The 24,731-nt window shown below is 38.4% G+C and overlaps 1 long non-coding RNA gene across 3 annotated transcripts in view; it reads right to left on the reverse strand.

Moving 5' to 3' along the window:
- Nucleotides 1–24,731, reverse strand: part of LOC123384002 — a 287,319-nt gene that overhangs the window by 33,404 nt on the left and 229,184 nt on the right. For all 3 annotated transcript variants that reach the window (XR_006594474.1, XR_006594473.1, XR_006594475.1), the window contains exon 5: nt 12,937–13,079. This is a non-coding gene — a long non-coding RNA (uncharacterized LOC123384002). The remainder of the gene's footprint in view (nt 1–12,936; nt 13,080–24,731) is intronic.

Here is a 24,731-nt window from a genome sequence, read left to right on the forward strand (position 1 = left end):
CAATACTTTCTTGTGGAAGACAGGATGTTTTCTTCTAGAAAACAGCCCCTTTGTATGTGTAAATGATATTTCTGTTAGAGGACAAGCAAATCAAAAAGGACAGTGAAGTTGGCTTTGAAAGGGTTGAAAACATGAGGGTTGGAGAAGAGGTGCTGGATGTAAAAACATTGTGTTTTGATTTCTAGTATCTTTTCTCAGAGACATGTGGAAATACAGTATGTGAACTTACCTAAGACAGCAATAAAGAAAAGTATAAAATGCCTTCAGTTCTTTCTTAGGTCAGCTCTGTCACAAAGCAGGGCCCATGGATGGGTGGCCCTGAGCTGCTCTAGGAATGGCGAATTACCTGAGCATCGAAGACCTTCCACTTGTTCCATCTCCCAGAATAGGTTGCAAGTGAAGTGCTATCTGACGCATTTAGGCATTTATTGATGGTTCACTTATTTTAGCACAAATGCAGCATTTTTTTCCTGGTAAAAATTTTGATCTGATGGGGACACCATGCCAACAGCTATCCTGTAAATTTAGACATCCCCTCCCCCTTGTTTTAGAAGTACCTGGGAGTGGAGTAAAGTAAACCTATGTGAATTGGGTAAAGAAATCCATTAGAGACAGATTTATAATCAAATCCTTGCAATACTCGTGGTTTATAAAAACAAACAAACAGGGGTGCCTAGGTGGCTTAGTAGGTTAAGCGTCTGACTCTTGAATTCAGCTCAGATCATAAGCACAGGGTCTTTCAGAACAAGCCCTCATTTGGATCCATGCTGAGTGTATGGAGCCTGCTTAAGATTTTCTCTCTCTCTCTCTCTCTCTCTCTCTCTCTCTCTCTCTCGCCCTCTACCCTTCCTCTGGCTCGAGCATGTGTGTGTGCACACGTGCTCTATCTCTAAAACAAACAAACAAATGAAACTTCTAAAGAAAAACTATTTTAGAACTTTGGAAACCAGAGAATAATTTTTCTATTTATTTAAGTCAAACTGTGTTACTAACATATGAATTCAGCTTCCCTTTGTAACTTACAAAATTTTGAATTTAAAATAATCAGGGCAGGGGGGCCTGGGCGACTCAAGTCAGTTTAGCGACTGACTCTTGATTTCAGCTCAGGTCATGACCCCAGGGTCTTGGGATAGAGCCCCATGTTGGGCTCCGTGCTGTGTGTGAAGCCTGCTTAAGATTCTCTCTTTATCTCTGCCCCTCTCCCCCACTTGCTCTCTCTCTAAAATAAAAATAAATAAATAAATAAATAAATAAACAAACAAGTCATTTAAAAAAATAAAATAATCAGGGCAAATATCCCTTCCCTTTGGAAAAGGTCTGCCATCTGGTAAATATGTCATTTAATAGGAGGCTGAACCTTACCAACATGCAAAATGTTAGTGGCTTCAAGACAGTCTTTTTTGTCATTTTCAGATCTGATGTTTAAAATTCTTTATTGGGGAGGATGTTGTATTCCAAAATTAGAAGTGGATTAACAAAATAAAAACATTTCAGAATGAGCTACTAATTGGTGAAAATTTATTGCAAGATGAAAATGATATGGAAGACGTTATTATGAGAAGGGATCTGAAATGGGAGGGACTGAGTTCCTGCCCGAAAGCACGAAGGGCTAAGTGGCAGAAAAGGAATGTGGAGGATTCCAAGATAAACTCTACCTGATTGACAATCTTCTCCATGAGCAGAGATTTTGTGCACATCGTTTATGGAAGTGAGTGAACTGGACTTGTGCCCTTTGATCGGGTCCTTTCATGATGCACAGTTCGCTAGAGTCCTGTTCACATTTAAGTTCGTAACATTACAGCAATGGCAGTCTACATGCGATGCGCATTGCAAGTTTAACAAGCTGATGATCACGAAATACGGCAAGACTTTATTTGATAAACATTTACTCACTTTTCTGACGGAATAATGGTGAAGATCAACACAGAAGAGCTAATACCACTGTAGGGGCCAAGGGCAGGCCTCCACAAGATGGGCCACTTTGGCATAAAGATTACCCTGAGCCGAAGGCAATCAAGACCCTATAGACTCAATCCCTGAACGACACAGAAAAATCTCAATCGGGGGTCTTTTCCGAAATTGGGAATACCAGCAGAGATAAATTTTTTTCTGGATAATCCATCAGTATGGCAGTGCAAATGTCTAATTACCAAGCATCTGCTCCTCTAATGGCCCTACGAATGCATTCCTCCCCTCTGAAGTCCCAGACCTCCACCTCCTTCTCCTTAGCTCAGGGTGACATCTACATACCTCACTTTGCCTGACCATCTTTGGAATTTCCATGTCTGTGTGTGTGTGTGTGTGTGTGTGTGTGTGTGTGTATTCCCCATACTTAACACTATTAAATTTGACTTTCTCCTGTTAATCTGTCTCGTTTCAATTTGGTTCTTAGTCCAGCTAGAAAGACTTTGATGGGGACAGGAATTCTTGCTCCCTGACACTACAAATACCACTGTAGTATTCACAGTCAGAACTAGTTACACGATGCCCAGTGCACAATGGCAATGCTGGTCTCTTTTTCAAAAATTAAGAATTTCAAGATGCAAACAGCAGAGCATTAAACCAAGTGTGGAGCCTTCCTGAGTGCAGCGTCCCCTGTGACTACCCAGGTCACACACCCAGATGGCAACCTGTCTAGGGAGAAATCTGGCCCATGCATGGTCTGCTGTGGTGACGAGTCCTTCAAGGTTGATATCATGTCATTAGGTTTAGCTCACACTGCTTCTTCAGATCTTATGGGGAATAGCCTGCAACAAGGCAACCTAGAGTCTCCATAACGATCTGTGCCGATGTCAGGTTTTTGTTCTCAGTGATGCCAAGTCAGGAGAAAGGGAGCAAAACTGGAAACATTAATTGGAGGGCTGTAGCCAAATAGTGAAGGAGACTGGAAGAATTTCAAGTTTGGTAAGGGTTGACCATTTGTGCAAGGTAACAGCGTCTAGTCCAATTTACAGGTAAGTAACAGAACTAGTTTTTCTACAGTTGGGAAGGAAGTCAATTAAATTTCAAACAAACACAAAGCAGAGTTTGCCTACCTGCAATTTATAAAGAGGTACAAATCAGTTCAAAGACAATAAGCAGGACCAGAATCTGATGACCCAGAAAGGTGTATACAGTTTCCTACTGAGATAGAATTTCTCTCTATAGTCACCAACCATTGGCCAAAGATAATCTTAAAAAAAGAGAGAGACAGAGAGAGAGAGAGAGAGATTATCCTTGTTCAAAATATGGTCATCTCGGTTTTATTATATTTGGCTTGTTTACACAGGTGCAACAGGACAGTAATTTACCACATAGACCTTAAATTTGCTTCACTAGGAGTTACCATTAAGAACTCTAGATCTGACTTTTAATTAGGTTTTAATTAGTAGCATCAACTCTCTTCTCACTTTTATTTTTTAATGTTTCTTTATTATTTTGAGAGAGACAGAGCATAAGCAGGGGAGGGGCAGAGAGAGGGAGATACAGAATCTGACGAAGCAGGCTCCAGGCTCTGAGCTGTCAGCACAGAGGCCAACACGGGGCTTGAACCCACGAACCGCGAGATCGTGACCTGAGTCAAAGCTGGATGCTTAACTGACTAAGCCACCCAGGCACCCCTCTCTTCTCCTTTTATAAAGTAGTCATTTTATAGAACATTTTATACTTAAGATTAATACAGAGCTACCATATAGTATACACCCAGTTTCCCCTATTGTTAGCATTTTACATCAGTATGGTACATTTGTTACAATTAATTAACCAATTACCAGAAGTCCATACTTCATTCAGCCTTCCTTAGCTTTTACCTAATGTCCTTTTTCTCTCCAAGGATCCCACTGAGGACACCATAGTACAGTAAGGCATCATTTCTCATTGGCTGCAACAGTTTCTCAGATTATTTCTCTTGTTTTGATGACCCTGACAGTTCTTAAGAAGTAACAGCCACGTAAAAACGTTAAAAAATTATTAATAATGGAAAAAGGGAGTGCCTGGGTGGTTCAGTCGGTTGGGCATCCAACTTTGGCTCAGGTCATGATTTTGCAGATCGTGAGTTTGAGCCCTACATTGGGCTCCGTGCTGACAGCTCAGAGCCTGGAGCCTACTTCAGATTCTGTGTCCCCCTCTCTCTCTGCCCCTCCCCTGCTCATGCTCTCTCTCTGTCTCTCAAGAAGAAATAAAAACCTTAAACATTTTTTATAAAAAAAATTTTAAAGTAGTAACAGCCGGGTGTTTTTGCAGGATATGCCTCTATGGGAATTTGTCTGATGTCTTCCTCATGATTAGACTGGGGTTATGTATTTTAAGGAGGAAGACCACACAGAGGAAAAGTGCCATATTCACCACATCGTATCAGAGTACATATCAAGGGTACAACACAGTTTATTTATATTGATGCTGACCTTGATCACCTGGCTAAGTTAGTGTTTGTGAGCTTTCTGGCTGTGAAGTTTTATGGTTTTGTTCCCCTTTCCATACTGCAGTCTTTAGAAACAAGTCACTAGATGTAGCCCACACATAAAGAGTGAAGAGTTACACTCCTTCCTTGAGGGTAAAATATCTACATAAATTATTTGGAATTCTTCTGTATGGGAAATTTGCCTCTCATCCCCATTTATTAATTTACTCAATCATTTATGTGTATCAGTTTTGACTCACTGATATTTGTTTTATGTTTTGGGTTACAATTCAACTTATTTTAAGAAATTTTTGTTCCTCAAATTCTTCCAGTTTTGGTCACCGCAATTCTTTCAGTTAGTTGGCTCAAAGGGGCAAAGGCCCTTTCACATACCTCCATCAGTGTTTGTTTGTTTTTTTTTCTCCTTTTTGCTGTTGTTTATTTTCTTATTTTCTGGAACTACAGGATCCCAGCACCTCGAAAATGGTCTCCACTACCTGGGAGGAGAGTAGTGCCTTCGTTACCACTGAGTAGTGGGGCAAGTCCTGAATTTCCATTCCTCTGACCCAGCCCAGTGGGGAGAGGCAGGCACTTCATCACTGCTGGACAGGAGTGCAAGTCTAGGCTCCCCTGTTGGCCTTTGTCAGCATGGGTAGTGATAGAGCCAAAGTTTTGCTGTGGTCTTTGACTGAAATCAAGTGGTTGTTGTCTAAAAATTTTCTATCTTTCTAGGATATTCCTTTCTTAGTATTTTGGCTGAAGAGAAGAAGCTTCTGGTTGTTATTTATTTATTTAGTCTGCATCTATTGGCATTTCCAGGTAACTAGCTTCTTTACCTCTTAGTCCATGGATATAGGAGAACCGCCCCCTTCCAAAAAACCCAGAAAACAGAAAAATCCCAAGGAACTCATCACCATATTGCTCTTTGTGTCCTGAGGTGCCTATCTGGTCTGCCTTCTCTCTACCTTTCAGAGTTTTCTTTTCTTTCTTTCTTTCTTTCTTTCTTTCTTTCTTTCTTTCTTCCTCTTTCTTTCTTTCTTTTTCAAATAACTAACCGCCAGGAGTTTGGTTGTTTTTAGCAGGAGGAATATGTATACTTTATCTTCCAAGAAGCGGAAGTCCCACACTTGCTTCCTAAAAGTCCTTTTTGGAAGTAATAATCAAATTAAATACCATATCAGAAGTTACTTTTTTGTAGGTGGCACTGTGTGCTTTTTCCAGTGAAAGAGTCACTAAATATTTATCATCTTCTTTTGTAAAATATATGAAAACCTCTATGTTGTATTTCACATATAAACTTTAAACATGAACAGTAAGAAATTAGTCTGCCATGGAAGAGGAGTTTTCACTTAAATCTGCTTAGATTATAGTTTGGAGTTTGTTTTGTTTTGTTTTATTTTGTTTTTGAGAGTCTAGCTTTGGGACATCAGTATAGTTCTGGGTTTAAATCAACACCATCAATCACTACACAGATCAAATTGGTTTCTGTCTCCATCAGAGAGTAAGAAATGTACTATACAAGACAGTAATGCCCAAGGAATCACTTTTGATGAAATGAAACACGAAGCTTTTGTTTCCTTGTAGCAGTGGAGTGACACGAGAAACTATTCACAAGCATTCTAAAAGCAGTACCCAACATCTGGTAGAACTTGAAACTTGCCAAGGACACTTACATGTGCCAAGCAATCTAGAATCAATTATCACCTTGCCAACTAAGTAAAGATGACCTGAATGCCCCAAAGACACTCGTTCCTGCGGGTTCTCTGGAGCAGTTAACCAAAACCTCAATTTCACAAAACATAAGTACCCCTTTCATAATCATAATAGCCACACCCAGTCATACGATCATTTTTACCATATTGAAAACAACACAGTTTTTCATTATGCAATGAGTTTCAGGTTTTGTTTTATCTATTGAACCAAAACAGCTTTAAAGGCTTGCTACAAATTCTTGAGAATGTTGAACATGGGCATAATTTTTCATTTGCATTGTTCAGAATTCCAATTATGTATGCAATGAGGTCTGAAATTAATTGATATAGCACAACATGTGGTGGTAAACATATTCTGATGACAAAGATTTCCATACAAGAAAACAAAGAGAATGTAAGCAGAAATGATCAGAATATTATCACTAGTAATGTAAGATGATACTTACGGGTAACCACTTGTTTTTTTTTTTAAAGTATGGAACAGACTACTAAATTTGTTACAATAAAGGCAAAAGGAAGAAAGAAAGAAAAAAAGCAAGATAATTATCACTAAAAAGTATCTTTCTACTATACTAAAAAGTATCAGTGGTTCTCTGTGGCCCCTGAATCAGCAGCGTCTGCATTACTAGGACCAATCAGAAATGGAAATTATCCCTGCCTGTTCCACCAGCCCAGAGTTGCAGATTCAGAATCTCTGGGGGTGGGACCCAGCAATTTGTATTTTAAAAAGCCCTACAGGTGATTTTACATATATGTACATTCATTGATATTAATATGTCATGTCAAGCAAGGGAGAATTTCAAATATTTTCTCAATGTGTTCATATAATTTTCTCTTCTTCAGTACCTGGATTATCAAAAAATCCAAGAGTCTATTCATGACTTTTCCTATAAATGTATCTCTTTTTCTTAATGAATTATTGTGTTTGTTTTATTTTTTTACATTTATTTATTTTTGAGATACAGAGAGAGAGAGAGAGAGAGAGAGAGTGAGCGGAGGAGGGGCAGAGAGAGAGGGAGACACAGAATCTGAAGCAGGCTCCAGGCTCTGAGCTGTCAACACAGAGCCCATGAACTCACGAGCTGTGAGATCATGGCCTGAGCCAAAGTCGGACACTTAACGGACTGAACCACCCAGGTGCCCCTGTGTTCTCTGCGCTTTTTTTTTTTTAATGAACTTTGAACTTCTCAGCATGTTTGCTTCCTAGAGACTTTAAAAAATGTTTTTTTTAATGTTTATTTTTGAGAGAGATAGAGACAGAGTGCAAGCGAGGGTGGGCCACAGAGACAGACAGACAGACAGACAGACAGACAAAGAAATCTTAAGAGGCTCCACGCTCTGAGCTGTCAACACACAGCAGGACACAGGGCTTGAACCCACGAACCGTGAGATCATGACCTGAGCCGAAGTCAGACACTTAACCGACTGAGCCACCCAGGTGCCCCATGAATTATTGTTTTTGATACAGTCTGAGTTTTTGGTTACATTTCGCTTTTTAAGGACAGTTTAGTTATTCTTGATTTCACCCCTACTTATCTTTATGGCCATTGCTTTACATTTTATTACTTTAAATTTTTTTCTCATGTATTTAATTTAAATAAATAATTTAGATTTAAAGATGTGTAAGGAAGTTACTCCACATATATAAGAATATTGAGAATCTGTCATTTATAATCTGATTTACTAACATGTTCTGGAACGCATTTGCAAGTTGCGGTTGAAATGGCCCACTCCCAACTCAGCCTCTGCTTTGTTGAACCTAAAAAGTGCCACCGCCCTTGCAGCCCCTTCAGCAGGAAGGTGAGTAATGTTACAGAGGCGGTCACAGTAAAAAGAGACGGTTTGATTAAACTCAAATTGCAGGTAAATATTTTACTTCTGCAAATTTTACATGTAACCATGGGATCACAGTCCTGGACCCATCTCCCTTCAGGCCTTCATGGGAAGCCTCCACAGAGGACGTGAGCCAGGTGAGGGGCTCCAGGCTGAGGAGGTGGCCTCCAATTGTCACACTCCGAGCCAAACTGATCTAGAAAAGCCGCTCAGTAATGTTATCTCTGGAAGCGGAAATCTTGCTCAACCATCTATTTTGTATTTTCAAGGTATTACAAGATATTCAACTGAGCAGCAGTATAATTAAATGTAGGCATATTTGTTGATCCAGAAAATAAAACTTGCGGAGTGGCTGAATGACACCAAACAAATCCAGGAAAACATTCCATTGTATTTTTGACGCAGGCTTCTTCTTCTTCTTTTTTTTTTTTTTTTTTTTTTTTTTTGGTAAAGAGGGAAAGAAAAGCTGAAATTCCAAAGTATTATAAAACAAATACATTTCATAAATCAGAAAAAGAGTCAAGATAGAAAACATGGAATAAAGACTATCATTTTCATCTCACTAACATAAGTATGCATTTTCCTGTATATAGGGCTTACAGCGTTATCAACTCTTAAAATTCAGTGAAGACCAGAAAATTCTGAACAGAGTTTAGGTCTTGGGGTGGTATTGAAAACTAAGAAAGTAGAGGAGAGGAAAGCAGGGATGTTTACTAAATGCTTTCATAGAGGAAACCACAGCACCAAGTATAGCTGAACCAAAAGCCACATTTTCCAGGGCCAGATGCCTAGGTCACAAGGCAGTCCTGTTAGGGCCCTGCCATGCCTCTGAGTCCCAAAACCAGAAGATATTTGGAGGGAAATATGGAGGCCTCAGTTGCTCTTTACCTGAAAGGAAGGGAAGGAGAAAGGAGATGTCAACACCTCCTCTGGAAGCCTGTAACTAGCTTACTACATGATTTGCACCTTCAGAAATGAAATCTCCGACAGGAAGGTAGATTATTTGTTCATATGCTCCTCACTAAGGGAGATTTTAAGGCATCCTTCTGGAATAGAGGAAGGATGGAGGCAGCTGATATTTTAATGCACAAAATCTAACTATAGTTGGGAACTGGAAGAAGTGTATGTTTTGGTTTGTTTGTTTTAACCAATCCATCCATCAACCAATTTTTCAACACACATTTATTGAGCAACTACTATGTGCCATGCATTATGCTACTATGTGCTATGGGATAAAAGGGACCTGCACCTTAAGAAACTTCTACCCATAGAGAGAGTCTCTATATAAACAGATAAGTGCTAAAATAGGTCAAGTGATTAAGCAGTCGTCTGTACAAGGTACTATGGGAACACAAAGGAGTGGTCAAATCTATCTGTGGGTGGATGGGAGAGAGAAAGGGAATGTAGTCATTTATTTAAAATTTTTTTTAATGTTTATTTATTTTTGAGACAGAGAGAGACAGAGCATGAACAGCGGAGGGTCAGAGAGAGAGGGAGACACAGAATCTGAAGCAGGCTCCAAGCTGTCAGCACAGAGCCCGACGTGGGGCTCGAACTCACAGACCGTGAGATCATGACCTGAGCCGAAGTCGGACACTTAACCGACTGAGCCACTCAGGCGCCCCGGGAATGTAGTCATTTAAAATATAGCTTTAAATTCTTTGATATTCTTCCCGTTGAGAGGTGGGGTCTATACCTCTCCCCTTGAACCTGGGCAGTTTTGTGCTTGCCTTGACCAACAGAGCACGGTGTAAATGGAGTTATGTAACTTCTGAGTCTAGTCTTAAAAAGCCAGGAGGCTTCCTCCTGTTTCTTTTGTAATGTCTCCATACACTCCCTTTTGTTACACTTCCTCTCGGAACCAGTTGCCATTTAGTAAGAAGACTAAACCACTTGGAGAGGCCACATGCAGGCTTTCTGGTTCCTACTGAACCCAGCCTTGGCCTCATTGAGTCCCATCACTGGAAATGCACATGAATAAGCCTTCAGATGATCCAGACTGAGCCACCTGTATCTCTCTTAGTTGAACCTCAGTCTTAAACAAAAGCAAACCATCTGTGCTGTTTGTGCCCTGTCAAAATATCCTGCAATACGTGACAACATGGATTAACCTTGAGGACATTATGCGGAGTAAAACAGGCCAGTCACCAACAGGCAAATATTGCAGGATTCCATCTACATGAGGCATCTAATCTAGTCAGATCCACAGAATGAAAGAGTGGAACGGTGGTCGCCGAGGGATGCAAGGAGGAGGATCTACAGAGTTACTAATCCATGGGCACAAAGGTCCAGGTAAGTAGGGTGAACAAGCCCTGGAGATCTGTTGTACAACATCAGATGTAATGTATAGTTAACAATAATGTATTGTATACTCACAATTTTGTTACGAGGGTAGACCTCATTTTAAATGTTCTTACCACAATAAAACAAACCGTATTTAAAAAATAAAATAAAGTATATTAAAGCAAAAAGAAATTTCTGACTTGTGGAATCCAGGAGCCTCATAAAATCGTGGCTGTTTTATGCCACTAAGTTTATGGCTGTTTGTTGCAGCAATAGATAATCAGAACAGGAGAATTTCAGGGAAGGCTTTATAGAATACATAACACTTGAATGAAACATAATCACTCCTACAGACTTTAGTGTTAAAGCAGGGTAAAAATCTCAATTCTATGATGAAATAACTGTGCCATTGAGGTAAATTCTAAATTTTTTTTTTTTAAGTAGGCATCACACCCAGCACTGGGCCCAATGCTGGGCTTGAACTCAGAACCCTGAGATCAAGACCTGAGCTAAGATCAACAGTTGGATGCTTAACCAACTGAGCCACCCACGTGCCCCTGTAATGGATTTGTTGTAAGTGTTATAAGATCACGATTGACAGTGTTTGTTTACACTGTGGGCACAAAGTAGGCAACAAATCAATGCTTAACTTAACACATATGAGCAGAAGTAGTAAAAGCAAAACACAATTCATTCTACTGGTGTGGTATCTACCGTTCTAGTTAGGGTAACCTCATGACATGGTTTGCCCAGAACAATTCTCATTTATTCCTGGTTGTCCTGATATCCTTTCTATTTTAGCATATATCTTACATTTTGTGGGGTTATTTACTTATTTTTAAAATGAAGCATTGACACTAATAGCTGCATTAAAATAAGCTGGGGTGGATTTGGTAGACTTCATGCTGTTAATTCCAGGTTCTGGTGTGCAGGGAGCAGAATTCTTACTTCAGCTTGGGCTTAAATCAAAAGATTTCTTTTCCCATCTCTTTCCAGAAGAACACAATGATTGCCTTCCTTTCAAGGACAGCATGAGAGATACTCACTAACAAAATAAAGTGTGTTAGGGGGTAAGCAACATAGAACAGGTAACTCCTTCCGGTGTAGAGTGGTATGGAAAAAATATTCAAAGCTTCTGCCTCTGCTGGCCACGTGGCAAATGAGTCCACGGAGCCACAGCCTCTGCTTTAGTCTTTGAGATCTACAAACCCACGAAACGCTTTTAGACTTTGAGATCTACAAACCCACGAAGCTACGCATCTGTAGCATTACTGGGAACCATGGGAAACTATAAATTAGATGTGACTGAAGTACTTGGGAGAAGAGCCTGGGCAGTCATTCTGCAGGGTCTATGTGTGACCTGAATGTTCCTCCCACAGTATTTTTAGTCTTTTATTATGTAGGCTATAACAGTATTTATTTATAATATTGTGTAATATATATAACATAACAAATATAAAACTATATTTTGGGGTTAGTCTCTTGTATTTTGCAACAAACCCTTTCAACAGCAATGCACTAAAAAAAGTTTGATGATGTTTACTGTCTAAACATGGAAACTATAGTGATATCACTGAAAAACAAATATATGCTTCAGATACATTAGCATCTACTTGAAAGGTGGGACTAGGTAGTTGTTTTAGGAAGACTATAAATAACTTTTCACTAAAAATCACATGAGTCTTTTAATTCATTTCACTCATTTCTGATTTCCATTATTTTTAAGCATGTACAAAAAATAAAACTATAGGAATTAAGGTGTTGGCCCCATCAGAACTTTTCAAACACTTAAATAAAGCCTGTTTTACATCAGTGACATCAGATGCTTCAAATAGAAAGTCAGGTAAATTGATTCTAATGGTTTGATTTTTTTAAGTTTTATTATTATTTAAGTAATCTCTACACCCCACGTAGGGCTCGAACTAACAACTCCAAGATCAAGAATCACATGCTCTTCCAACTGAGCCAGCCAGGCACCCCTCCAACCATTCAACTTTTTAATTCAACTCAAGGAACCAATGAAATACTTTTAAATTGTCATTGAGTTGAAAGTGACACATCTGATGCTACCATGACTGGTACTATAGAGTAATCAAAAGTTGAGCATTGAACAAATTATATGTGTTAACATGATAATACAATACCATATTTGTGGAGAATAAAGTCATGGTACAAACAATGTTGTCATTGAAGTAGGAAATTTATGGAGCAGAAATACTTGGAACTAATTGCCATGAACATTCAACTCATAGTTGTCTCTAAATAAGTATCTATATTGTATTACACAAAACCTATAGTTGATGAAATTTACCCATTTTTATATATGCACAATCAAATAACTGAAGTATAAACTTCTTGTGACAAGGTTAATGTTGAATAAGAAAAACATGTCATGATAGAAGGACATGTTTTCTTTTTAGCTGCCCTTAGATTTTTGAAATGTTGACCTTTGATGATCCACCTTATAAATATCCTTTAATATTTTATAAAGGTATCAAATTTTTATAAAACGAGTACTTTCAATTTTCTTTTTTTTAACATTCTGTTCAAAATCTATTGTAAACACTTAATCCAATTATTTAACGGATAGAGGGCTGTAAATTCCATTTCCTCACCCTCCCCAAACTCTCAATTCTGTCTTTTCAGCTGGGCAAGTCTGCTAGCCTCTGGGTTGGGGTCCCCTCCTCTGGAAACCCTGTGGGTAGCAAGCTGGGACAACTGTTGGCTTACCTCATTTGTTCCCGGATCCTTCTCCTGCCCACCTGTTGTCCAGTGTCCGAAATCTGTTGTTGAATATATTTTGTCCATTTTAAGATTGCTTGAGAGGGTAAATCCAGTCATTATTACTTTATCAAGGCTAGAAACAGAAATTCCTGAAAATGGATTGTGAACAGAATCATTACTTATGTCCACCAATATAACATTGAGTGATCAGTCAGTAAATAAATATTGCAGATGGTATATACTTTGTTATTTTTATGTTTCCTTAAACTCACAAACATGTATCAGCTTGGATGAAAAGTTATCTGGTAACTAATTCTAGTATTTTAACAATATTTGTTGATGTTCAGTACTAAAATCACTCATAAAATTTTGGATTATATATTTTAATTTAAATAAAATTAGAAAGTGTGTCAACACCTTAATTGCATTAATTAATGAGCCCATTGATTAAACTTTGAAATAACACTATATAATTATCTCTGATTAAACAAAGCTTTCAAAATTTAAGAGGATTCTGTCAAAAGCCTGGCACTGAGGCAGAATTCAGGATTCCATGTTATTTTTTTAAACCTGATGTGCAAAAATTTCAGTTAAATATATACTAATCAGTTTATTTCACTAATATATATCCTTGCTACATTCCTCTTGTTTTACGCTGTTATTTTTTTCATCCTGTTCCTCTTAGTCCCCTTCTTTACATAAATTTGATATATATCCTTGAGATCTTTGAATCTTGATAAACATGTAGTATTTTAAGTATATATTTATTTTTAATTTACATTAATGGCTTTGTACCATAACATTAAATCTCTTTTTTACATTTCCATGCCATATATCTTAAGGTCTATCCATGTGACCATATTTATATATCTGATCCTTCGTTTTGAGTTGCTACCTAGTGTATCCATTGCATTTTATTAAACCATGCTCTAGAGATGGACACCATCATTGCCTCAAACTCTCAACTATGCAAACAAATTGATGATCATCCTTGCTCACTACCCTCACTGACGTGTGTGGGGATTTCTCTGTGATATAAATGCAAGAATGGGTTTGCCGGATCATAAGTTCTCTGAGTAATGCAGGTTATTATTATTTTTTAAGTTTATTTCTTTTTGAGAGCCAGAGAAAGAGAGCAGAGGAGGTGCAGAGAGAGGGAGACAGAATCCCAAGCAGTCTCCATGCTATCAGCACAGAGCCCAATGTGGTGCTCAAATTCACAGAACTGTGAGATCATGGACTGAGCCAAAATCAAGAGTCGGATGCTTAACCGACTGAGCCACCCAGGTGCCCTGTAGGTTATTACTCTTGAAATTTATACCCAAGTATATTATCACTAGCAATATTCTCCACATAATTCTCAACATTTGGTATTTTTGTAATTTATGCTTTACCAATCTGATAGGTATAAAATAGGTCAGTATTATTTCAGTGTTCATTAATATGATTACAAGTAGGTTTAAGCCTGTTTTCCCTTCTTTTTCTAACTGATTTATACATGTTTCCTATGTATTTAGAGATAAAATCTTTTTATTGGTTTAGGTCTGGCTATATTCTTTCAGTTTTCTGTTTTATATTAACCTCACCTAACCTTAATATTGATATAATGAAATATGGCCCCTTTCACTTCATTATTTATGCATTTTCAGAAGCTCTCCTGTACTCCTGGTTCAAAAATATATCTCCTACATTTTAAAAAAATCTTCTTTAAGTTTTAACTTTCCCAGTTTGGTCTTTGACTCTTGTGGTATTCACTTTTGAATACCCATGCCTTATTTTATTCCACGTGGTGAGCTATTTTTTCCATTCAGTCTTTATAAACACTTTTTGCACAGTAACCAAGTTCACAATATTTGTCATATGTATGAGGTGATGTTTTCAACCTAATAGTATTTTTTAATACAAGAAGTGGTTATCTCTGTACATTGATAACATTTATAAATTTCTAGGTATTTTTTTAAATGTGCTTGTTAGATATTTGCATATTTTATTAGCTGGGATGATCTTTTGAAACCCACCTGCACAAATGGTGGCAAGTGAGACAGTATTTAGCTACTAATGACTCATAGGGGACACTTGGGTGGCTCAGTTGGTTGAGTGTCAACTTGATTTGATCTTATGGTTCATGAGATCGAGCCCTGCATGGGGCATTGTGCTGACAGCGTGGAGCCTGCTTGGGATTCTTTCTTTCCCTCTGCCCCTCTCCCCGCCTTTCAAACTAAATAAATAAACTTAAAAAAAATCTGTTTAAAAACAAAAGAGAAAAAAAGGAAGATGTATAGGTCCAAAAATGTCAAAGCTTACGGCTTTATGGTTTACTGCAGGGAAAAGGCAACAGCATTAAATAAGACCATGAATTTCAACCAAAAGCAGCCTCAGGGAAAGGTATCTGAGGAGACTGGGAACAAGTGTAGTTGTCCTCCCTCTGCAGGGCTGTATCAAGATGCACTTTTTCTCTCTGATCAGGAATGTCCAATACGTGCATTTTATACCTCAGAACTAGGAGGCCAAAAGGAGTCTAGGATGGTCACATAGGCATCATTTTTCTCCTTCTTCTTTTTTTTTCTCAAATTCTTAAATATTTATTTATTTTTGGAGAGAGACAGAGAGAGAGAGAGAGAGAGAGAGAGAGAGAGAGAGATTAAGGGAGAGAAAATCCCAAGCAGGCTCCACACTGTCAGCACATTACCTACTGCACTGTTCAATCTCACAACTGTGAGATCATGACCTGAGCCCACATCAAGGGTCAGATGCCTAACTGACTGAGCCACCGAGGTGCCTCTAGACAGAGTAACCAGTGACAGGGTCTTCTGGGGTCTCAACAAGAATAGGCATAAATCATCCATTTCACTATTTACCAAACAATGACATTGATAAGTTGGTACACACTTTCGTCAGGTCCATGATTACAAAGCAACACTATTAATCAGTACAATGCATGCCTTGCCTATGGGGTCGGTGCTGTGCAGGTAGTTTAGTAAAACAGCTCAAAAGAACCTTGGGGAAACTACTTAAGACAGTAGATGACTTTCTGAAGGCTTCAAGTAACCTTGGCACTGTTCACCCCCACCCACCCTTCCCCAACCTCGCTCCAACGAGTGAAACCAAAAGGGAAGGTAGTAGGTGGAAGCAGATGTCATCAGGACGTCTGTACCAGTAGTATGTGAAGAGAGTAAGGCTGATCAGAGTGGTCAGCCTACAGTCGGCCTGCATCTGAGGCTCAAGTCTTGCCCGTGTATCATCATTCCATTTGTTGTCTTCAGCCACCTCTGCTTTTGCTCAGCTTCACTTTCTTCAAATATAAAAAAATACACAGGTATGTTTTCCCAAGGTGCTGTGTGTGTGTGTGTGTGCGTGTGTGTGTGTGTGTGTGTGTGTGTGTTTTAGTCTGATGTTTGTGTGTTTATTGAATGGAATGTTTACATAAAAGTCACACCTGGCTCAACCTTAGAGAAACAGGGAAACCATGGTCTATTTAATCTTGGGAAAATCTATCTAAGCATTTTACAGTTCATGTTTGTTCTAGGTTCTATTACCCCATATTACATAAGAGTAAAATAGGGCTTGGGGAAGTTAAATGATATGTAACTAGTAAGGAGCAGATCTATTTGTGTGATTTCTGAGCATGAGATGTTTTCCATTCACATGGTATCTGGTGGAGGACACACTTAGTGGAAGAAGCAACATGAAAAAATATGGAACTATGGAGGAATTTCCAGGAACTCCAGATATTTCTTCATGACTGGAGCTTAGGATGTGTATAAAAGCATGGGATAGGGACCCAAAAGAAAGGACTAGAGGGGAAAGGTGGAAACCGAGGGCCTCATAATTGATTCTTCAGGCAAAAAGCAGTCATTGAGTCTTCAGAAATAAGTAACATACTCAGATTTGAATTTCCAGAAAAATTTTCTAAACTCTCCAAAAGCCCTATGGAAGATAGTGTCAAGGATACAAGCTGAATCAAAGAATTTTTTGATGATGAAAGGGATGATAAGTGTAAACTAAGCCATTAGTAGTGAATATAAAGAACCTGGGGAACTTTGAGATTTTCAAGAGTAAATATGCATGAGACTTGGTCCTGAAAGACCCTCGTGGGAGTGTGGGTAAGGAAACAGGAGAAATCAAGCATGTCTCCAAGGTTTCCTGCTTGGGTAGTTTGGGGGTTGGGTAGTTGGATCATGTGATAGTGATTTCCTGGATTGGAAATATAGAGAAGGGACAGATATAGGAGAAAAAAAAATGAGTTTAAAAAGTCTTGTGTGTATCTATTGTAGGTGTCTGTGGGACAGAAGGTGGAAATTCCCAGGAGACATCTGGATAGATAGCTCTAACTCTCAGTGAAGTCTGTCCTAGAAATATAGATGTGTGTCTAGATCCTACCCTAGACCAACCAAATCAATTTCTGGAAATGGGCCCATATGGTTCCCATTGAATCAGTCTTATATTGGACAACTTGAGATAGATATATTAAGGACTATCTAAGAGAGGAGAGGTGGTATATGGCAATATTTTTTTACAATGGGAAGGGGAAGACCATGAGTTAAGGCTATACAAGGGCTAATCAAAAAAATTTTTTTTTTAATTTTTTAGTGTTTGTTTTTGAGGGAGACAGAGTGCAATTGAGAGAGGGGCCTCTGGAGGGAGACACAGAATCTAGAGCAGGCTCCAGGCTCTGAGCTGTCAGCACAGAGTCTGATGCAGGGCTCGAACTCATGAACCTCAAGATCATGACCTGAGCTGAAGTCGGACACTTAACTGACTGTTTTTTTTTTTTTTAATTTTTTAGTATTTATTTTTGAGAGAGACAGACAGAGCACAAGTGGGAGAGGGGCAGAGAGAAAGGGAGACACAGAATCTAAAGCATCAAATTCTTACGTTCTTCAGATTAAAAATATTCTATCATAATTTAGTATTTAACTTTGTACACATTTATTTCATTTTATCTTCTAGAGAGATATCTGAACATGATTAAAACATATTTTTTGGAATTTTTTGCTAGAGACCATGGGATCTCCAAAAACAAAATAACTTCTTTAATTCTACAACACGTATTTAAATCTCTAATACAAGCAGCCTATTATTGGTAGAGTTGAAAAAAGATGTGGTTGATGTAAAGAGACTTGGCTCTGCTATTTCTTGTTTTGGTCGAATTACTTGCTTGCTTTGGAGTTCATTCGATGAATTTACTGACTAACTACTATGTACATAGCACTCTGCCAGCAGTATAGGGTATCCTGAGATGTATGTAATGCTACCTCTTCTCTTAAAAAGCTTACACTCTAATTGTATACCCTTATACTCTAAGCTCATAAGGAGCTTATCTCTGCATACCCCAGAGATATAAATGACTTGGGCACAATCATATGACAAAGCAGAATAGGATAAGTGCAAAAAAATGGGTGGGGGTGAATACAGGGTTGTTATAAAATTTTAGAGAGAAAAAGATGGCAAGGGAAGGGATTGAGTACGTATTATGTGCTCTGTTTCTTTCTAAATAATATACTAGAATTTTAGAACATTCCATCTAAAACCAGCACTGTTTGGTACGAGTTTAATTTTAACTAATTATTATTTTTTTAATGTTTATTTATTTTTGAGAGAGAGACAGGACAGAGAGAGAGTGTGAGCAGGCGAGGGGCAGAGAGAGAGGGAGACACAGAATCCAAAGCAGGCTCCAGGCTCTGAGCTGTCAACACAGAGCCTGACGCGCGGCTCGAACTCACAGACTGCGAGATCATGACCTGAGCCTAAGTTGGATGTTTAGCTGACTGAGCCACCCAGGCGCACCTAATTTTAACTACTTATTAAATTTAGTTAAATAGGGCCATGTGGTGTGAGGCCTAAAATAAAGCTCAATATTTTGCTCTGTCTTCATACCTGGTGGAGCCAGGAGGCCTTTGGTCTAACTGCAAGTTCTCTTCCCCATTCTGCTACTGTGAAGAAGTTCCCTTACTCAAACAACCATCCTTATCAAGAAGACCAGGTGCCCTTTTTGCTTTTCTCTGAGTAGGGATTTCTGCTTGTTCACGCTGTTCCTGAATGCAACCCTGGCCCTATGTGGTGTATGATTCTCTGCTCCCCCAGGCTATAAGTGTGCGTGACAAATAAACCGCTGTTGATCTCATCTGTTCAGTGTTAGGTGTCTGTATCTGGCCATCTCATAATCCTAGGGTGGGAGTCCCTTCTTCACCAACAGGGTGATTAGGGTGTGATTAAAAACAGGTCATGAATAATTAAAAATAATAATCTAACATGAACTTGACAATTTAGCAATTTGCTTAAAATTTTTTTAAATGTCCTTAACTAAAAAACAAAAGCAAATGCAAACAAACAAAAAACAAAGGGTGAACTCCTTAGATATATAAGAAATTTCCTAATCTTAGTTTGTGCCTACCTCTCCAATATTATTTTTCACAGGAAGAGTCTACCTCCATCCATTCTAACCATTTATATTGTTTTTTAACCCTCTATGTTGTGAAAAATAGCCATGATTTTACTCTTTGTTGTTTCTTCTGTCTGGTAAAACATCTCTCTCATCTCTTATTCAACTCCTAAAAACACAACTCCATATCTCCTCCATAATGAGGCTTTCCTATACACCCCACCAAAAAGCTATGTTTATGACATACTTTATATTCTCACCGCACTGTTTACACATCACTAAAGCCCCTATTAATCCACAATGCAATTATTTGTTTATATACTTTTCTCTTTTATTAGCTATAACTAGCTTAAGGATAGGGTTGGTTTTTTTCTTATTAATGCTTATGCTTCCTGGAACTTAACCATAGTGGCTAGCATCAGACGATGGCATTGTTCCAAAATTCTAGTTTAATACATGCTGTTGAAGGAATGAATGTATCATTGTGCAATTGTGTCTAGCCAACATGGATTTTATAGCCACAAAACTCATATGCAAAGAAACAGTTTGATTTCTGCTTTTCTTTCTTTCCTTAACCCTTCTCAAGATTTGCGTAATGAGAAGCTTAAGTGTCATTCTGGTAAAGGAAACTCAGTTCTTCAACCATCCCATGACATCTGATGACCACCACTGAGTTGCTATGGAATGTGTGATCTTTGGGCATTGGTGTTTATACCTAATATGGTGAGACAATTGCAGTCCCAGTGTGGCCTCACATATGTCCAGTGAATTACTCTGCATTCTCTTCCTCCCCTAATTAGACTCCTCTGCTTTCTGTGTCTTTTGTGCCCTTTTAGGAGCCAAGAGATCGTTGGCTGTTCTCCCTGCCCACCTCTATGTTATGCACACTGAGCCCTTCCTTGGGCACCACACTCATCATTCCTAGAGACTGCTATTCTGACTCCATACTTGTACTCTCTCTGGGTTATACCCAGGGAACAAACCACACTTTCTCTCTGCTTTAGGAATATCTAAATTTATCTAGAGACTGAGGATTATCTCTACCATTTTGATCACTCATTTTAAAGTCCCAATCAATTCCATCTTTTTAGGTAAGCATTTCCTAGAGGGAAGAGAACACTGTTCCCACCTGAATGCAAAGGTATCTCTTCTTCTGAACTTCTATTTTATTGTCTGGCTATCTAGTTGGCATTTATCACATAAAGCTATGAAATAGCATATATATGTATATGTTTTTCCCAACTACATTGTATATTATATATTTGTTTTAGCTTTTCAATGACAGCCTAAGCTTCCCCTCCTCATTTTGGAAAGATTTTTTTAAATAAGTGAAAATTGGGGTGCTGGGGTGGCTCAGTTGGTTAAGTGTCCTACTCTTCACTTCGGTTCAGGTCATGATCTCAAGGTTCATGGGTTGCAGCCCTGTGTTAGGCTCTGCATTTATAGTGCAGAGTCTGCTTGGGATTCTCTCTCTCTCTCTGTCTCTCTCTGCCCCTCCGCCACTCATACTCTTTCTCTTTCTCTCTGTTTCTCAAAATAAATAAAAAAAACTTAAAAGAATAAGTGAAAATTGCCCAAGAAATGCCATTATCTTTTAAAAATTACATATACTCTGATTATGGTATATTATTTCTGTGATCCTCTATTGATCTGCCACTGTAAATTTAATATAGTAGCCATGTAAAGAATGGTTTCCTGGCTAACAAAAAACAGCAAACTTTACACTAAATAATATTTTCATTGCAAGTTAAATTCCACTAGAGCAATGAGAATTTCCAAATACCAAAAACTGTTCTTAGTTCTAGCTATGGCCCACTTATTTCAAACAATACTTAATATAATAGCATTCCAGTATGACAATAGAATTGAGACAATCCCTTAGAGTTCATGCTAATTAGGTTTGCAGATGGCTTTAAATCTTTTCAATTTTTTTCTTATTTAAATTTAAACACAATGGGGAAATGGATTAGATACTGCATGCCAGTTAACTCAGCTACACTGTCAAAGAAGTGCAATATCCAATTATACATGTCATCTATCCACGGGCTTACTCAACTGTAGGAAAATGGTCTAATGTGTTGTCAAACACGATCAAACTAAAATATTTAATCCAAGCAATTCAATATTTGATGAGCAAGAAAAAAATGACATGTGTTTGTCTAATGAAAGGCCTAAATGCCTGGACAAACAGATATATTTCTAGAAATATAAAGGTTTTGTTTTTCTTTGGTTCAGATTGTGCCAAGTAGGAACAGTGTCTCCATTACTGTGAACATTTTATTATCATGTCTCAACAGGAGTGCTCTGGTTGAGAAAGCACTTTTCATTCTAAGTTTCTTGTCCCTTCCGGGCTCTAAGTTTCCTATTCTTACTTTCAAAGCAAAACTGATTTTTTTTTTCCCTCTTGAAATGTTTGATAAAATTTCTATGTGCCCAATTTTGAGTTACTGGAGCATAAAAATGGTAATTTTTTTCCATCAGATAGGCAATTTTTCAGGTGCTCTGGGGACAGTTCACTTAAGATTTTTTTGAAAAGTCAGACATTGTTCAGAATATAATTATTCAAGAGAAACAAATTCATCAGAAGTAAGACCACTGAAATAAATGGGTGGCAGACTGAAAGTTGGAAGGTGTATAGAATCTGAAACATGAAAAATAGCTTTGTTATAAAACAGCTGAATCAAGGACTTCTCTTCTTTAGTACGTGGAAGAGGATTAGCGATGGGCGGCCTGTGGCTGGACAGTTATTCCACTTCCAATATGGGCTTTTCTATATCCTCAATATCCTTGGGCCCGAGTCCTGCCTTTGTGCAAACTCTCATGTCAGAAGAAACAGTAAAATAGGGTACAAAGAGTTAAGAATGCTTCTCCAGACTCAGTGCCCGCTCCTTGACTTCCTTTCAGTATGTCTCAGAAAGTCCCAAGTACATGGTGCTGTGCGTAGAGATTTGTCACCGCCCCATATCACAGCGGGGTCTTGGTGTGTTGCCTTTCCTTTCCTTCCCTAATTCTGTTTTTGCCCTGAGATTCCAGCAACTGAGATTATCCAAAAGAGTAGCTTATTTTTTATATTTTAAAATGTTTTATTAATTTATTTTTTTTGAGAGTGTGAGAGTGTGCGTGAGCAGGGGAGAGGTAGACAGAGGGAGAGAGAGAATCCTAAGCAGGCTCCATGCTGTCAGCGCAAGAGTAACTTATTTTTTTTAATCACTTTATTGATGTATGATTGACATGATGTACATATACAATTCTTTCTGTCATGTACTTATTTATTTATTTATTTATTTAAAGTTTATTTGAGAGAGAGTGCACATACGCGTGTGCACAAGTAGGGGAGGGGCAGCGAGAGAGGGGGAGATAATCACAAGCAGGCTCTCACCATCAGCGCTGAGCCGGATGGGGGGTCTTGAGCTCAGGAGCTGTGAGATGGTGACCTGGCTGAAACCAACAGCCAGATGCTCAACCAACTGTATGACCCAGGAGCCTCTTTCTGTCTTTTAAAAAGAAGCATAGAGCCGTCATTTTGTCCCTGAAGTTAAGACCTCATGGAAGGAGAAGCAATCTAGCCTATTGTAGAAAGCGTTTAAGACTTGGGTTTGAATCCTCGCTCTGTTAGTTTCAGCTACATGATCTTAGGCAAATTCTGTAAGTCTCTCAATAAGGTAGTCTCCTCATCAGCAAAATGAGAGTTTTGCAACTTTGAAGGTTGAAGATAATGTACGTAATAACTTGGCGTTCAGTAGCCCCTTCACAAATGCTGCCATTAATGTCACCGAGACCTTGAGCTTCAGAGAGAACTCTGGCAAAAGGGCTTTGGCTTTCTTGAGAGGGAAGTTTGCCTTGGTGCCCTTGTATTGTTTGAAAAGTCTCTGCCTGACACAGAATTTACTGATTCATTTGAGACAACGTGTGGCATGACGAAAGCACCCCCCACTTTGGAATCAGGAGACTTCAGTCTTCACCCTTCTCTTCTGCTAATTATCTCTATAACCCTGAGCAGGTCCCTTAAAATATGTGGGCTACAGTTTCCTCATTTATAATAAAATCAGGTTGGATAGAGGATCCGAAGGTCCCTTTAACATTTTTTGTGATCTAAAATAAAATAAAATAAAATAAAATAAAATAAAATAAAATAAAATAAATGTTGTGATCCTAACATTCTCTCTCTTGAAGAGCTCATGGCAGACTATGGGAGGTAGTGACAGCAGATGAGAGTAATTGTGAGAGCAGCTCCCTGAGGTATATAGGTCCAGGACAATCTGAGACAGAGACAGAAAAAGATAATCCCATCGTTAAAACTAAGTTCAAAAAGAGAAACAAAGTCATTGCTCTTTTAATGTATTTTGGAAATTTGGGTTCTCACAGGGTATTTTATAGAGCTCATTGACATTAAAACCCTTGATGCATGTAAACTACATGTTTCTAAGACTGCTTCTAATGGCATCAAGAGGCCCAAATCTTTGAACCAGAGAGCAATAGATTCAAAGAAGGAAGAAAAGATGTTATGAGTGTAAGAGGGATTCAATTGGTTGGGGTCAAGGTGGTCAATGACACTGTTTTTTTCCTTTTGTACTTATGACCTCTACATTAGATGCGTCTATTTTCCGGGAGAGAGATTATCTTCATTATGATTCTGAAACATGTGCAAAGAGCTACTTCCAGCTGAGACAGACTTACCAGAGTCCCTGCTGGGAGATAAAGCATTAAGATATGTGCTGTGATTTCAGCCCTGTAGGACCAAAATGTACTGAGAAATGACTGGTTTCAGACCAGTCCACCACTGCACAAGCTGCCTGCCAAAGAAGCTGTTGCTACCTCAATGAAAATGGATCCGGTTTTCAATTTTCATCTTAAATACTAACATACACAGTACCTATAATGCAGCCAACCTCAGAATATGGCTATGAATGCAACTACCTCCTTTATTTTCTATGTTAGAGCAAATTGCAGAGAATTTGATAACTATGCTATTTAAAAAAGGTACATTGCCATAAGAGCTATTGTAAATATTTTGGTCAATTTTTATTGTTGAAATGCATTTTTTATTGATGATGATTAGGGGAACATATAAAGCATAAACAAGAAAATAAAAACCACCTGTAATAGAATCTTCCTGAAATAGCTCATGGATAATATTTTATGTACATCCTTTCAGTCTTTTTTTATGTGCATGTATGTAATCTCCCAAATTGGGATAATACTCCTATTAGTTGACATTTAAAAAACAATTAAAACAATATCATGAAAGTTTTCCATGAAAATGTTATTTGGGAATATGGTTGTAGGGGTGAGGTAAAGGTGGAGGGGACAAAGAGAAAAAACTGAAAGTGGTGACAGATGAATTGGGAAGTGTTCCTGGGCTGATTCACAAAGTAGCGAGGATCTTACAGGCCATGCTACAGCGGGCCAGGATGTCAGA

Source organism: Felis catus, chromosome A2 (assembly GCF_018350175.1).
Source record: "Felis catus isolate Fca126 chromosome A2, F.catus_Fca126_mat1.0, whole genome shotgun sequence".
Taxonomy (NCBI): domain Eukaryota; kingdom Metazoa; phylum Chordata; class Mammalia; order Carnivora; family Felidae; genus Felis; species Felis catus.